This window comes from Podarcis gaigeae (assembly GCF_964106915.1).
Source record: "Podarcis gaigeae genome assembly, chromosome: 18".
Classification (NCBI taxonomy): Eukaryota; Metazoa; Chordata; class Lepidosauria; order Squamata; family Lacertidae; genus Podarcis; species Podarcis gaigeae.
In genome coordinates this window covers 11,312,143-11,325,736 of record NC_139696.1, presented here as the reverse complement: position 1 = coordinate 11,325,736, position 13,594 = coordinate 11,312,143, and the positions used below count along the sequence as shown (strand labels likewise).

At 48.2% G+C, this 13,594-nt stretch overlaps 1 protein-coding gene across 22 annotated transcripts in view; it reads left to right on the top strand.

The window, feature by feature from the left end:
• GATAD2A (GATA zinc finger domain containing 2A) overlaps positions 1-13,594 on the top strand; it is a 79,374-nt gene that overhangs the window by 29,424 nt on the left and 36,356 nt on the right. For 18 of the 22 annotated variants that reach the window (XR_014559717.1, XR_014559718.1, XR_014559719.1 and 15 more), the window contains exon 2: positions 11,573-11,661. The gene's annotated coding sequence lies outside the window, so the exon portion shown is untranslated. Of the gene's footprint in view, positions 1-7,275; positions 7,460-11,572; positions 11,662-13,594 lie in introns of those variants that run through there. The other 4 variants (XM_083720434.1, XM_083720443.1, XM_083720440.1 and 1 more) reach the window with 3 other exon arrangements.

The following is a 13,594-nucleotide window of genomic DNA, read 5'->3' as shown; positions in this document are numbered from 1 at the left end:
AAGCTAAGTTGGTGAAGATGCATAGATCTGCGTCAAACATCTGATGGAAATGTGAAGAAGTAAAAGACTCGTTTCATCACATATGATAGACGCATAAAGTGGCTAAGCACTTTTGGGAAATGATCTATAATGAGATAAAAAAGATATTTAAGGTAATTCTCCCAGAAAGTCCAGAAGCCACTTTATAATGGAAACAGATGTCCCCTTCAAAAACCAGGTAAATCTATTTCTTTACGCAGCAACGGCAGCTCAAATACTATATGCACAAAAATGACGGGGAGAAGCAGTGCCTACGAAAGAGGAGTGGCATTTGGAATTGGCTAGTTTGACTTGTAAAATTAGAGATAAAAAAGAGACTGACTTTGAGTAGGTTTTGAAAATATTTGTAGATTATTTAAAAACTCAGTGTAAACGTGTTAAGATACAAATAGGATTTGACTGAGAACAGCAGTGGGAAAGATGGTGGAGTTTTGTGTTTTGTGGCTTTTTGTTTTTTGCAGAAGCGAAGACATGGAGTAACGAATATGCAGCATAAATTTAAATTTTGGGCAAACCATGGAGGGAAGGGAGGGGAAGTCCTAGGTTGACCGACTGATTGCAAAGCCTGAAATGTTGTTGGATTATTGTTGATCTTTTAACAAACTCTGTAAATAGAATGAATAAGACAAATACATGGAGGAGAAGTCTCTCAGGGGCTACTGACCACTAGGGCTAGGCTCTCCCTCCACTGTCCGAGGCTGGTGGCTCTTGTGCCCCAGGCCTCCTTGTGGCCTTCTCATTGGGGTCATCTGGCAAGGATAGGGGGGGGACTGCATTCAATGGGCCCCCTTGGGCCAGATCCAGCTGCAGGGCACTCCATATTGAGCCCCTGCCCAAACAATTATTTCCAGGCGTCTGCAACCCCCTCCTCTTAAAAGAAGTGATTATGATCTCATCAGGGCGAACCATTTTTCATTTCCAGATGGATTTTTAAAATTTATTTCCTCCTCTCTCTTGCAGCAAGTGAACCAACTTCTTCCTGTGCACGTATTTTATATATATATATATATATATATATATATATATATATATATATACACACACATACATACATACACACACACACACACACACACACACACACACACACACACAAGCCTTTAGTGAAGGGAAGGCAGGCAGGGAAGGATGTCAAATTTGGGGGGTGGTTTTTTCCCTCTGTGTCTGACCTGGTGGTGGTTGAGGATGGCATGGGGGGTGGCGGCTTTTTGTTTTGCTTTTGGAGGAGGCGATTGCAGCTCCATTCTCACACGCACAGGCCCGCGTACACACACCAGGCCCGAAGAAGTGGGTGTGGCTCTGCTATATTAAGTCCTGGGCTGGTGCCAGCATAATGTTACGGTGACCATTTTAAGGCCTTCTCCTTGTGCAATCCACTGGGGAACGGGGAGCAAAAACTCCTGCTGCCTCTGAAAGCCAAGGATGCTGCGGGAAAGCTCTGGCTCCCATCACGAGGGATGAGAGCAAGTTGACTGTTAGAGCTGGGCAATACCTGCTTTTCAACATCGCAATATATCACCAGCCAAACATCGCGATCTGCTGGTGTATCACAATGTCTGAAATATGGATGGAGCTGTGTAGATGCATTGGCTAGCTTCACAGTTTCCCCCACATTGTGATTTTTACATAGTGTGTGTGTGTGTGTGTGTGTGTGCGCGCGCGCGCACACACACACACACACACACACATATCATGATTCACGATATATTGCCAGGTCATTATGAAACCAATATCATGATAGGGACTTCATACCGGTTTGGGGTGATATATCGATATATCACCCAGCTCTACTCTTTATGCCAAATTGGACCACACCAGTTTTGTCCACACTGACTGGCAGCACAGCTCTCCAGGGTTTCAGGCAGCAGATACCGTATTTTTCCATGTGTAAGACTAGGTTTTTCCCCTAAAAAATAATGTTAGAAATTGGGGGCGTCTTATACAGGGATACATCTCCGTCCCCCAAAATAGGGGGCATCTTATAGATGGAAAAATATGGGTGTCTTAGAGACGGGAAAATATGGTATCTCTCCCACCTCTACCCAGAGGTGCCTTTTGGGACTGAACCTGGGGCCTTGTGTGTACACCTGTGCCCCTTCCCTAAAAATAAAGCGCAAGATTGCAGTCCTCATGGCAACGAATCAAGAGCCACTGCCAGTCAGTGTGGGCAACATGAGTATAGGGTGGCTTCCTGTGTAAATCAGCTCTATTCGGAACATTGAGGACTGAGTACTTTGTAGCTCAGTGGCAGAGTAACGCTTTGTATTCAGATGGTTCCTGGTTGGAGCTCAGCATTTCCAGGAAGAGCTGGGAAAGGCTGTTTCCTGGAACCCTGGAGAGCAGCGTAGCAGTGTTAGAAACTCAGATATATATATAAGCTAATTGCCAGATGGCACCTTTAACCTGGGTTGTGGTCACCACAGCAGAATGTCTACTCGCCATCCCCCCCCCCGTTGTTGTTGTTGTTGTTCAGTTCATTTCTATGCTGCTTTATATTTTAAAGGAAAAACCTCTACAACACATTAAAACATCAAATAAAACAATCCAAAGTAAAGCAAATTCAGGCTTCCAGGGAAATATTTCAGATCCTTCTCTAAGTGACATTTAGCTTTCCCCATATTTATTTATTTACCTACTTAATTTATATAGCTGCCCCATAGCAAAAGTACTCTAGGAAGCAAGTGCGGTATAGTGATTTGGGTCAGACTAGAGCTAGGAGATCTGGGTTCAAATCCCCACGCAGTCATGAAGCTCACTGCGTGGCCTTAGGCCAGTCACAGCCTCTTGACCTACCTCACAGGGTCATCACAGGGAGGGTGAATCATGCACCCCTTGGAGAAAAAGGCGGGAGAATAAGGTAATAAATAAGTTCTGCTGGTTACATGCTTAGGAAAGCTGGAGGACCCAGCTAGGTGGAGATGCCAGTCACAAAATGAACCTGGGGGATTTCGGACACTGCTGGTGAGCTGTTCCAGTCAGTGTAGAAATTCTGATGGAGCCAGTGGAACTGACCTGATAAAAGGCAATTTCTGATGTTCTTATTGTATACTCTGATGGATCATCACCTAACTTTTCAACATATGGTGGGACCCTCCTAGATTTTGAGAGCAGGCTTTCTGTTTCAGTCGGGTGGCAGGGCGGCACAGATCCAGCATCCTGCTTCTCTCTGAAGTTCATCAAATGCTTCCACAAAGCCCATTAAGGAGAGCTGGAGAGCCATGGGCTTCACCTCCAGTGTCTCTCCCAGCTTTTGATGTTCTGGGGTATATTTCCTTGTCACATAAAGATTCTGTTTGTTTAGTAACCTATCTTACAATTTTATAAACAGCTGGCAGCTACTGAATCAGCATTCAATAAGGTGAAATGGAAAAAAGAACCCAAACTCTTGAAAATCAACAACAACAGTTTCATAATTAATGTTTGCTTCAAGGAAAGGGGGCCTTAAATGCAAAGTTCTTCAGTAGCTGCCGAAAACACTGAGACCCTGTCTTGATTTCAGCTGGTAACTTGATTCCAGAGGCCTGGGGCTGCCATTGTGGCTAATAACACAGAATACCGACCCTCTCCCCCCCCCCCCTCGGCTGCACATACAGTACTAGATTTGTCATTTGTGGCCTTGGAAGGGAGAAATTCAACACCACTTTGTAAATCTGGGATTGTGAACCTCAGCCCCTGAGGGGCCAAATTACCCCCCTCCCCCCGCCTCTATGTCTGCCCCTTGAAACTTGCCCCAGGCCACACCCCTCCACAGCCTCCCTCTGCACTCCCTCCAAGTGCTTGGGGGTTTTTTTTAGCGTAGAGAAAAGGCGAGAAATAGGTATAACTGTTGGAAGTTTATGAAATTATGCACAGCATAGGGGAAGTGGAGAGAGAGAAGTTTTCCTCTCTCATGGGTATCAACGGAAGCTGAACATTGGAAGATTCAGGACCATCCTCCTTCACACAGTGCGGAGTTAAACTGTGGAACTCACTGTTGCAGGAGACAGCGATGGGTGCCAGCTTGGATGGCCTTAAAGAGGATGAGACTGTCATACTGGAGGTAGAAGAAGCAGGCCATCAGTGGTTTCCAGCCACCATGGCTATGGTCCGAGGCAGTAATTGCTTCCAAATTCCAGTTGCTTGAAACCATGAATGGCAGTGCTCTTGTGCTCAGGTCCTGCTTGGGGATTCCCCACAGGCTCCTGGTTGGCTACTGTGAGAAGCAGTGTTCAAAATTAGCCAGGCGCCAAGCATAATTTTCACCTGGATATCGGCCACCAATTGATGGGGCCTGGGTGCCAGGATGGCACCTGATGTCTCCACCATCTCTTAACCAGGCAAAGGCAAACTTGGCCCTCCAGATGTTTTGAGACTACAGCTCCCATCATCCCTGACTACTGGTCCTGTTAGCTTGGGATGATGGGAGTTGTAGTCCCAAAACATCTGGAGGGCCAAGTTTGCCTATGCCTGCTCTTAACCCAGCTCAAGGTTGTCCTCTGAACTAGCCAGATGTTTAACTGAGAATCAATTGCAGTCAGTCCGTCCTTTGAAAAATAAGACTTGAGAGCTGTCTTGCCCCAAAATGGCAACTAGACATTCTGTTTTGGCGATTGCGACCTTGGTTTAAGCAGCCATTTAAGAGTCATGGAGGAGGAGGCTACGCTCTGTCTTCACAGTTGGGAAAGAGGAGGTGCTTCTGAATGCCTTTAACTGGAAACCACAGTAGGGGGGAGAGTTGTCTTCGCTTGCTTGTGGGCATCCCATGGGGGCATTTGGCTGGCCACTGTGATGACAAGATGCAGGTGGGTCTCCTTTGGGTCTGATCCAGCAGCAGGGGGGGATTGTATGCAAACATCACCTTTAAAGAAACCAAAAGCTTCCCTAGGTGAAATATCCCCATAAACACCTCTCCACCACTGACTGCTCCTACAAAGTTTTGCAAAGCTGTTGCAACAGGTCATGTGATCTTGGACCTAGCCCTTGAAAACAAACAAAAACATAAGCAAACCACAATTAACCTGTATCTCTCTTTTCCACCCCCACCCCATGTCTCAAAGTGCTTTGTTTGAAACTTGTGAGAAATTCCCTCTTGGCGTCCTAAGTTGGAGTCTCTCCTCACCTCTCTGCGAAATATTAAAGCAGGGCTGTCTCAGGGGTGCGGAGTGTGTGTGTGTCACAGTTTTGTGTGGCAGAACCAGCATGGCGTTCCGTCCCTCCATTTCCAGGAGGACAGTGGCCTTCCTTTTCCTGCTTCTTGCCTTCCATGGCCATCTGGTTAGCCCCTGTCTGGGGTTCTGTCGGCTTGTGACAAGCCACCCTGCTAGATGGACCCTTCTGTCTGCTTAGCAGATCTCTTTGTGATGTATGTGAAAAGGATCTAGGAGTCTTGGTTGACCACAAACTTGACATGAGCCAACAGTGTGACGCGGCAGCTAAAAAAGCCAATGCAATTCTGGGCTGCATCAATAGGAGTATAGCATCTAGATCAAGGGAAGTAATAATGCCACTGTATTCTGCTCTGGTCAGACCTCACCTGGAGTACTGTGTCCAGTTCTGGGCACCACAGTTCAAGAAGGACACTGACAAACTGGAACGTGTCCAGAGGAGGGCAACCAAAATGGTCAAAGGCCTGGAAACGATGCCTTATGAGGAACAGCTAAGGGAGCTGGGCATGTTTAGCCTGGAGAAGAGGAGGTTAAGGGGTGATATGATAGCCATGTTCAAATATATAAAAGGATGTCACATAGAGGAGGGTGAAAGGTTGTTTTCTGCTGCTCCAGAGAAGCGGACACGGAGCAATGGTTCCAAACTACAAGAAAGAAGATTCCACCTAAACATTAGGAAGAACTTCCTGACAGTAAGAGCTGTTTGACAGTGGAATTTGCTGCCAAGGAGTGTGGTGGAGTCTCCTTCTTTGGAGGTCTTTAAGCAGAGGCTTGACAACCATATGTCAGGAGTGCTCTGATGGTGTTTCCTGCTTGGCAGGGGGTTGGACTCGATGGCCCTTGGGGTCTCTTCCAACTCTAGGATTCTAGGATTCTATTCTGTGGTGGCTGTTGTGGAGCCTCCATATTGAAGAGCAGTCTTATCTCTTGAGTTCCAGGAGCTGGAGAAACAAAAATGCCAGGGAAGGCTGTTGCTTTTGCAGCCTGTTTCTGGGTTTCCCTGAGTTGGGCTGGTTGGAGGATGTGGGGACTTGGTCTGATCCAGCAGAACCTCCATGGTTAGAGGCAGTATATCCAGAGCCACTCACCATTCCTAGGAATGTTGAAGGGACCACCTCAACTCACAATAGCCCCAGCCAGGGTATGGCCGGGCATATAGACAGCAAAATAGCACTCCCTGCCATGGATGTCCTAAGGAGGACGGGCAATGGTCTCAGGTTCAGTCCCTAGTAACTCCACTTAGGGCTGGAATTACCTCCTGTTTGAAACCCTGGAGAGCTGCTGCCAGTCACTGCAGACAGTACTGAGCACAATGGACCATTGACCCAGCTTAAGACAGCTTCCTGCTTAGGGAGGGTCCATAGCTCATTGGTAGAGAACCTGCATTCCCTGTCTGAAACCTGAGAGAGCTGCTGCCAGCCAGTGTAAACAGTACTGGTCAGCATGGGCACCTTCTTTCACTCCCAGTAGAACCAGCACTTTATTCAGAACGATGAGGACATGGAATCCTCCTTTACTTGTGGCAGAGCGTCGGCTTTAAAGGCAGAAGGTCCTGGGTGCAAACCCAGGTGAGGACTAGGAAGGTTCCCCCTGTGCTGCCAGTCAGTGTAGGCAATCCCGGGAGCCAGATGGACTCGACACAAAGCGGCTTCCCAAGTTCGCATTTGGGGTCCTCTGTGCGAAGTGAAGCGGGTTCTCCTGGGACTCTGATCGCGCTCTGCTCTCCTTAACCCCCAATAAATCCCAAACCGCCGTCATCCTCCGGAGCTGACTTTTGCAAAACAAGCAAGCAGACAGCAGCAACAATACCCCCCCCCCCCCCAGTAAGTGGCTGGCTGTCTTGTTTGGCAGTGGGGCGGCATCCCCCCCTCCCTGCCGGGCTAATGGCACACGCAGGATCCATTTCCAAGCCCCTTCCTGTGCCACAAGCACACTTTGCTTTTGTGCATAATGGCACCGGGCGCGCGGGGGACTTAATCTTGCTTTGCAATCCTGCCTCTTTGAAGACGGTCCCTTCTCTCCCTCCCTCCCCACTCCAGAGTCCTAAGGTCATTCCTGCAACTGCCCCGGAAGCTTAAAACCAGCTTACAAGACGGGCATCACCGCCAGCCTCCTGTTATTGGCTCCCTTAAGAGGCGAAGGAGAGCTGCTTCCCGGGAGTCTCATCCCTGACTTTCTTTCTTTCTTTCCCCCCTTCTTCTCCTCCTCTTTTCGGAAACGCCCACGGGAGAAACAGCTCCCAGCTGCTCGGGATGCCAGGCACTTTCCGCGCGTAGGTAACACCGTGGTCCGGGGTGCTGGGCTCGCTTCTTTCTGCTCATTCCCTTCTGCACCCCAAAGCTGCACCCCTTTTTCTCTTCCCCTCTCTTGTTAGCAAATCACCCCCCCAAAAAAAGGCAGTTTCGGGGTGCGGGGTTGCGTGAGAGAAGTTGACTCGGAGTTTGCTGGGAAACAGGAGGAGGGAACCTACAGAAAGCCGGGCAGCTGGTAAATTCTTCTTTGCAAAGCAGAATGAGAGTGGAAGGGAACCAGATTCTGAAACCTTGCACCTAATATATGTATATATATATATATATATATATATATATATATATATATATATATAAAATCTTACAAAAGAGATCACTCTACGCCTCGCCTGGCACACCCAAAGGGGCTTCCTGTTTCAACAACAACAGAACCTGTCAAGATCCACAACTTCCATCCTTCCAGAATCCTAAGGGGCACAAGGGTTTTTAAGTGTGTGTGTGTTGAAAAACAGTGTTTTCAGTCTCGTGCTACTTTTGGGGGGGTGTGGTGGGGCAAAGGTGTTCCAACTCTAGTTTTAAAACCCTGTGCAGTTGGGGGTTTGTGTCAGCTGTGCTTGTGATCGAAACTCTGCCCAAGGAGAGGCTCGTTTATGTTGTTGTTCTGGTTTTTTGTTTGTTTTAAATTAGAAGAGCAAGGCTTCATGCGATAATAAAATAATCTGTGGCCTTGTATAAAGGAACCGTTGGCCAGTTACTCAAGTTTCTCTCTTCTCCTACAGCTCTTGGGGGAGGGGACTTCTGCCCCATCCCAAGTTTCTGAGGTGGGAGGGAGAGTTGATTTATTCAAGTGGTTTTCCAAGCCTAACCTTGGATCCCTGGGGGCCAGGAATTTGTGTGTTTCCTTGCTTTTTTTTGTGGGGTGGGGTGGATGTTCGAATTCAGAGCCCCTCCAGGATTGGGTTTCTGTAATATACCTGTCCGTTGCCCCGACCTGTAACTTGCTGGTTTGCAGATGTGCGCTTGAGCATTACTTAAGTGAGCATTTGGGTTATGCGCCTTGGATGCTGAAATAACTCAGTCAGTAGAGCATGAGACTCTTAATCCCAGGGTCGTGGGTTCAAGCCCCACATTGGGCAAAGAAATTCTTGCATTGCAAGGGGTTAGACTAGATGACCCTTGTGGTCCCTTCCAAATCTACAATTCTCTGATTCTATGATACTTACCATATGTGCAGCAGAGTAGGACCCTGGGCCCATCTGTAGCCCAGAGGTGTGTCCCTCCATATAGGCCAAGGATGGAGGAACATCTGGGGCGCTCTGGATGTTGCTGGGCTCTGCCTCCTACCTAGCACCCCCCCCCCCCCACGATCAGTGCCCATCCTGGCTGCATATACTGGGAACATAGGAAGCTCCCTTATGCAGAGTCCAGCACTGAGTGGCATCAATTGCTCTCCATCCCTTCAGGCAAAGGTCTCTCCCAACCTTCCCTGGAGAAGTCATGGATTGAACCAGGCAAAGCAGGTGCTTGACCACTGAGCTGCAGCTTCCTAACAATGATTTGTGCGGAATAGATCCCGATTAGCCTGTGGAACGCACTGCCACAAGAGGTTGCATCCAGCTGAGCCTACCTTTAAAGGTGACTCGAAAACTACAACTAATCCAGAATGCGGCTGCCAGACGGGTGACTGGAAACAGCCATCTGGATCATATAACACCAGTCCTAAAGGATCTACATCGGCTCCCAGTATGTTTCTGAGCACAATTCAAAGTGTTGGTGCTTTAAAGCCCTAAACTGCCTCCGTCCAGTATACCGGAAGGAGCATCTCCTCCCCCATTGTTCAGCCCAGACGCTGATGTCCAGCTCTGAGGGCCTTCTGGCGGTTCCCTCCCTGCAAGAAGTGAGGCTACAGGGAACCAGGCAGAGGGCCTTCTCGGTGGTGGTGCCCTCCCTATGGAACACTCTCTCATGAAATGTCAAGGAAATAAAACTACAATTCCGGAAGTCTGTTCTTAAATCAAAGCATTTTTAAACCAAGGCGAGCTTTCCCATAGCAGCGGGGGACTCAGTTTACAAATGGAACACACTTGACAGGAAGCGGAACATGTTCTGCTTCCAAGGCAAAGTTCACAAACCAAAACACCTACTTCCGGGTTTGCAGCGTTCTTAGTCCAAGTTGTTCATAAACTAAGCTGTTCTTAAACCAAGGTACCATTGACTTTTTGAAGGCAGCCCTGCATAGGGAAGGTTTTAATGTTTGACATGTTAATATGTTTTTATATGTGTTGGAAGCCTCCTGGAGAGGCTGGTGCATCTAAGGCAGATGCATTCAAATTAATGGGCCTATGTAAGTCATTTACTCCGATGCTATGGGTCTCCTCTGAGTATTGCTAAGCTTAGATGCAAGCCAAGAATCCTGGCCAAACAAGTACTGGCAGTGGAGATGCCGTGGTTCAGATTTTTGGGGTGGTTCTGCACGGCTCACATAGTGATGGGACAGGGAGGGCCATTTCCGTTAGTACCAGGGACAGCCTTGCAACCACTTTGTGAGCCCCCCCCCCCACTACAGTGTGAAAAAGCAGCGTGGGTGACAGGTGTGGGTGGGCTGCACCTTTTTAAAAGATATACTTAAGCCACCAACGTCCTGGCTCAAAGCAGAGCCTCTTGCCTCGGTACATTCTTGCTGGTCGTTTCCTTTCCCTTTTGCTCTTCAAGCTGAATATTATGCCAAGTCCGTGTCCAAAGAACTACTCTCAGTTAGGACTTCAAGACAATCTTTTCTCTCTCCACCCCTGGGGCCAAGCCATACAATATTCGAAATTAGCCAGGCGCTTTTTGCACCTGGCTGTCGGTCACTCGTGACCAAGTGAAGATGCCAGGATGGCGCCTGACGTCTCCACCATCTGGGGATCCTTGGATCAGGACTGTTTTCACACACTAATACCGCATCCTGTAGAATTCTATCCGTTATATTTTATCTGCTTTGTTTGCCTGGCTGGGATATGTCCTTGGAACTCTGCAGCAGCATGGTGTAGTGATTAGGGTGTTGGGCTAGTTCCAGGGTTCAAGTCCCTGCTTGGCCAGGAAATTCATTGGGTGACCTTGCTCTAGTTGCTATCTCTCAGCCAAACCTACCTCACAGGGTTGTTGTTTGAATTATAAATGCTGAGGGGGGGGGGACTGTGCACACCAGCTTGAGCTCCCTGCAGGAAAATGTGGGATGTAAAGGCAATTAATAATAATAATGTCTTCGTTTGAATAGAGCAGGGTTTCCCAAACTTGGGTCTCCAGCTGTTTTTGGACTACAACTCCTATCATCCCTAGCCAGCAGGACCAGTGGTCAAGGATGATGGGAATTGTAGTCTAAAAACAGCAAGACGCTCAAGTTTGGGAAATCCTGGAATACAGGATAGAGAGGGGGTGGAAACCCTCAGAAGGGAATGTGGCCTTTGGACTGGGAAGCCTGGAACAAACTAAGGTGGGGAACCTCCAGATGGTGTGGGGATCACAAGTTCCACCATCATCCCTGATCATTGGTCATGCCGCCTAGGGGGGCTGACGAGAGTCAGTGTCCCACCAATTCCCGCAAGGCCTCAGGCATCCCCAAATCCTGCTCTTAACAACCCCACCTGTCCACCTGGGTCGAAGGCAGCTTCAGATGAGAAGAGCTCTGCAGCTCACGCTTTTTATTTCAGCAGGGTACTCTTATCTCTGCATCAGAGTGTTCATTGGGGTGCTTTTGTTTTTATTTTGATTGTGTATTCTGTGTTTTTATATTGTGTTTTTATGTTGTAACCACCCTGAGACTGGCGGGTATAGGGCGGGATACAAAACAAACATGGAACATGTTGGGTTCATGCTCCTATCCTGCACCCCTTCTTTTTTTAAAAAAGCCAGTGAGTGGCTATTAGCCACAATGGGTATCTTCTCCCTCCGCTGTCATGGTCGGTAAATACTTCTGAATGCCACTGCAGGGAGAGTTGGTTGCTCTGGTCCTCCTTGTGGGCATCTGGCTGGACCAGTTGGACCCCCTTTGGCCAAATCCAGCAGGGACCAGGTTATGTTTTTAAGGTCTCTTGTCTAAATCTCTGCCTGCCCCACCAGTAACCCAGTACGCCTTTTTCTCTTTTGCCTTCTCCCTAGGTTTCTTGTAGTCGGGATCCCCCTCCCCAAAACAACCTTCGGAAGGACTGAGCAGACCTTTCCTGGGAACCCATGAACGGCTGGGACAGGTAGGAGCTTCCTGTCTTGTGTGACTTGGAGGGTTGAGCCCAACAGTAGTCAAACTCAGAGCGGATCCACAGAAACTGGAATGTGGAGCTCACTCGCCAACTTGGATGGCTTTAAAGCAAGATTGGACAGATTCATGGAGAAGGAGGAAGCGATCAGTGGCTGCTAGCCACGGTCAGAGGCAGCAAATGCTTTTCAGGAGACCAGAGGGGCCCGTGTGCTCAAATCCGACTTGGGGTTTCCCACAGTAGGCATCTGGTTGGCAACTGTGAGAAGATAATGATGGACTAGATGGGCTTGATCCAGCAGGCTATTCTTATTTTCTTACTGATGGACTTGACCGTGTAAGATCCGTTAATTTCAACGGGCCTTCTCTGAGGAGAACTTAGTTGGTGACAACCCTTGAGGATGATGATTTTAAGATGTCACTGTAGCCTGGTGTCTGGAAAAAAGAAAAATGATAAGAATTGGTTCTGGCGACTAAAGCTGGACTCTCCCATTTTGTTTTTTCCAAGGTACCACAGTTGCTGGAGGGCAATCTGCAGGGACCAGCCCTAGCTTCTGTTTCCCCAGAAACATTAAGCTGCCCTGATAAAGAACTTAGGCCCCAAATGGATCAGCCTGCTGGATCAGGCCAAGGGCTTATCTAGTCCAGCATCCTGTTCTTGCAGTGGCCAACCAGATGTTCACTGGGAAACCCAAAGCAGGACCCAAGTGCAACAGCAGCAGGGTTCGAAATTCACCAGGCACATTTTGCACCTGGCTATCAGCCACTTGCAACCAAGGGAAGATTCCTGGGCGCCAAGATGTCGCCTGACATCTCCACCATCTGGGGGTGGGTGCCTGGGAGTCCTTGGACCTCGACTGTTTTCACACACTAATACCCAACCTTGTAGAATTCTATCCATTATATTTTATCAGTGCAATCGGAATGAATTTCAGGAACCAAAATGCTTTTTCAGTGCAGCCTGAGCAGGAGCAGTGAACAGTGTTATAGTGAATTGTTGTAACATGTCTATTCTTGCCCCACTGCCCTGCTCAGAGTTGGGAAGAATATTCCCACGGCATGAATGGTCTGAGTAGTAACCATTAAGAAAAAAAGGTTGGAATAGGCCGGCATATATGGGAACTGGATAAAGTGACCTTTCTTCTTTTAAGTTCTCAAAGCTTCTTAACCTGGCTCAAGGTTGTCATCTGAACTAGCCAGATGTTTAACTGAGAATCAGTCACAGTCAGTCCATCATTTGGAAAATAAGACTTTAGAGCCGACTTACCCCAGAATGGCAACTAGACATTTCGTTTTGGCGACTGTGACCTTGGTCTATGGCAGGGGTCAGCCGACTTACCCCAGAATGGCAACTAGACATTTCATTTTGGCGACTGTGACCTTGGTCTATGGCAGGGGTCAGCACACTTTTTCAGCAGGGGGCCGGTCCACCGTCCCTCAGACCTTGTGGGGGCCGGACTATATTCTTTTTTTGGGGGGATGAACAAATTCCTATGCCCCGCAAATAACCAAGAGATGCATTTTAATAAAAGCACACATTCTACTCATGTAAAAACACGCTGATTCCCAGACCGTCCGTGGACTGGATTTAGAAGGCGATTGGGCCAGATCCGGCCCCAGGCCTTAGTTTGCCTAACCTGGTCTACGGAGCCATTTGGCTCCTAGCTTATATATCTGAGTTTCTAACACTGAACAGCAGCAACTCTCCCCACGTGCAACTCCCATCAACAGTAGAGGGAGAACATAAGTGACTGTGGCTGGTATCTGCTGATAAGTCTTGTCCTGTGCAGATTTGTCCAACCCACCCCCCACTTGCCTTGCAAGGGGCTGGAATAGATGAGCCTTGGTGCCTTCCAATTCCACAGTTCTGTGATTCTATTATTACAACCAGGCAAAAGGACTACCGTGATGAGGGGCATTGCCTGGGA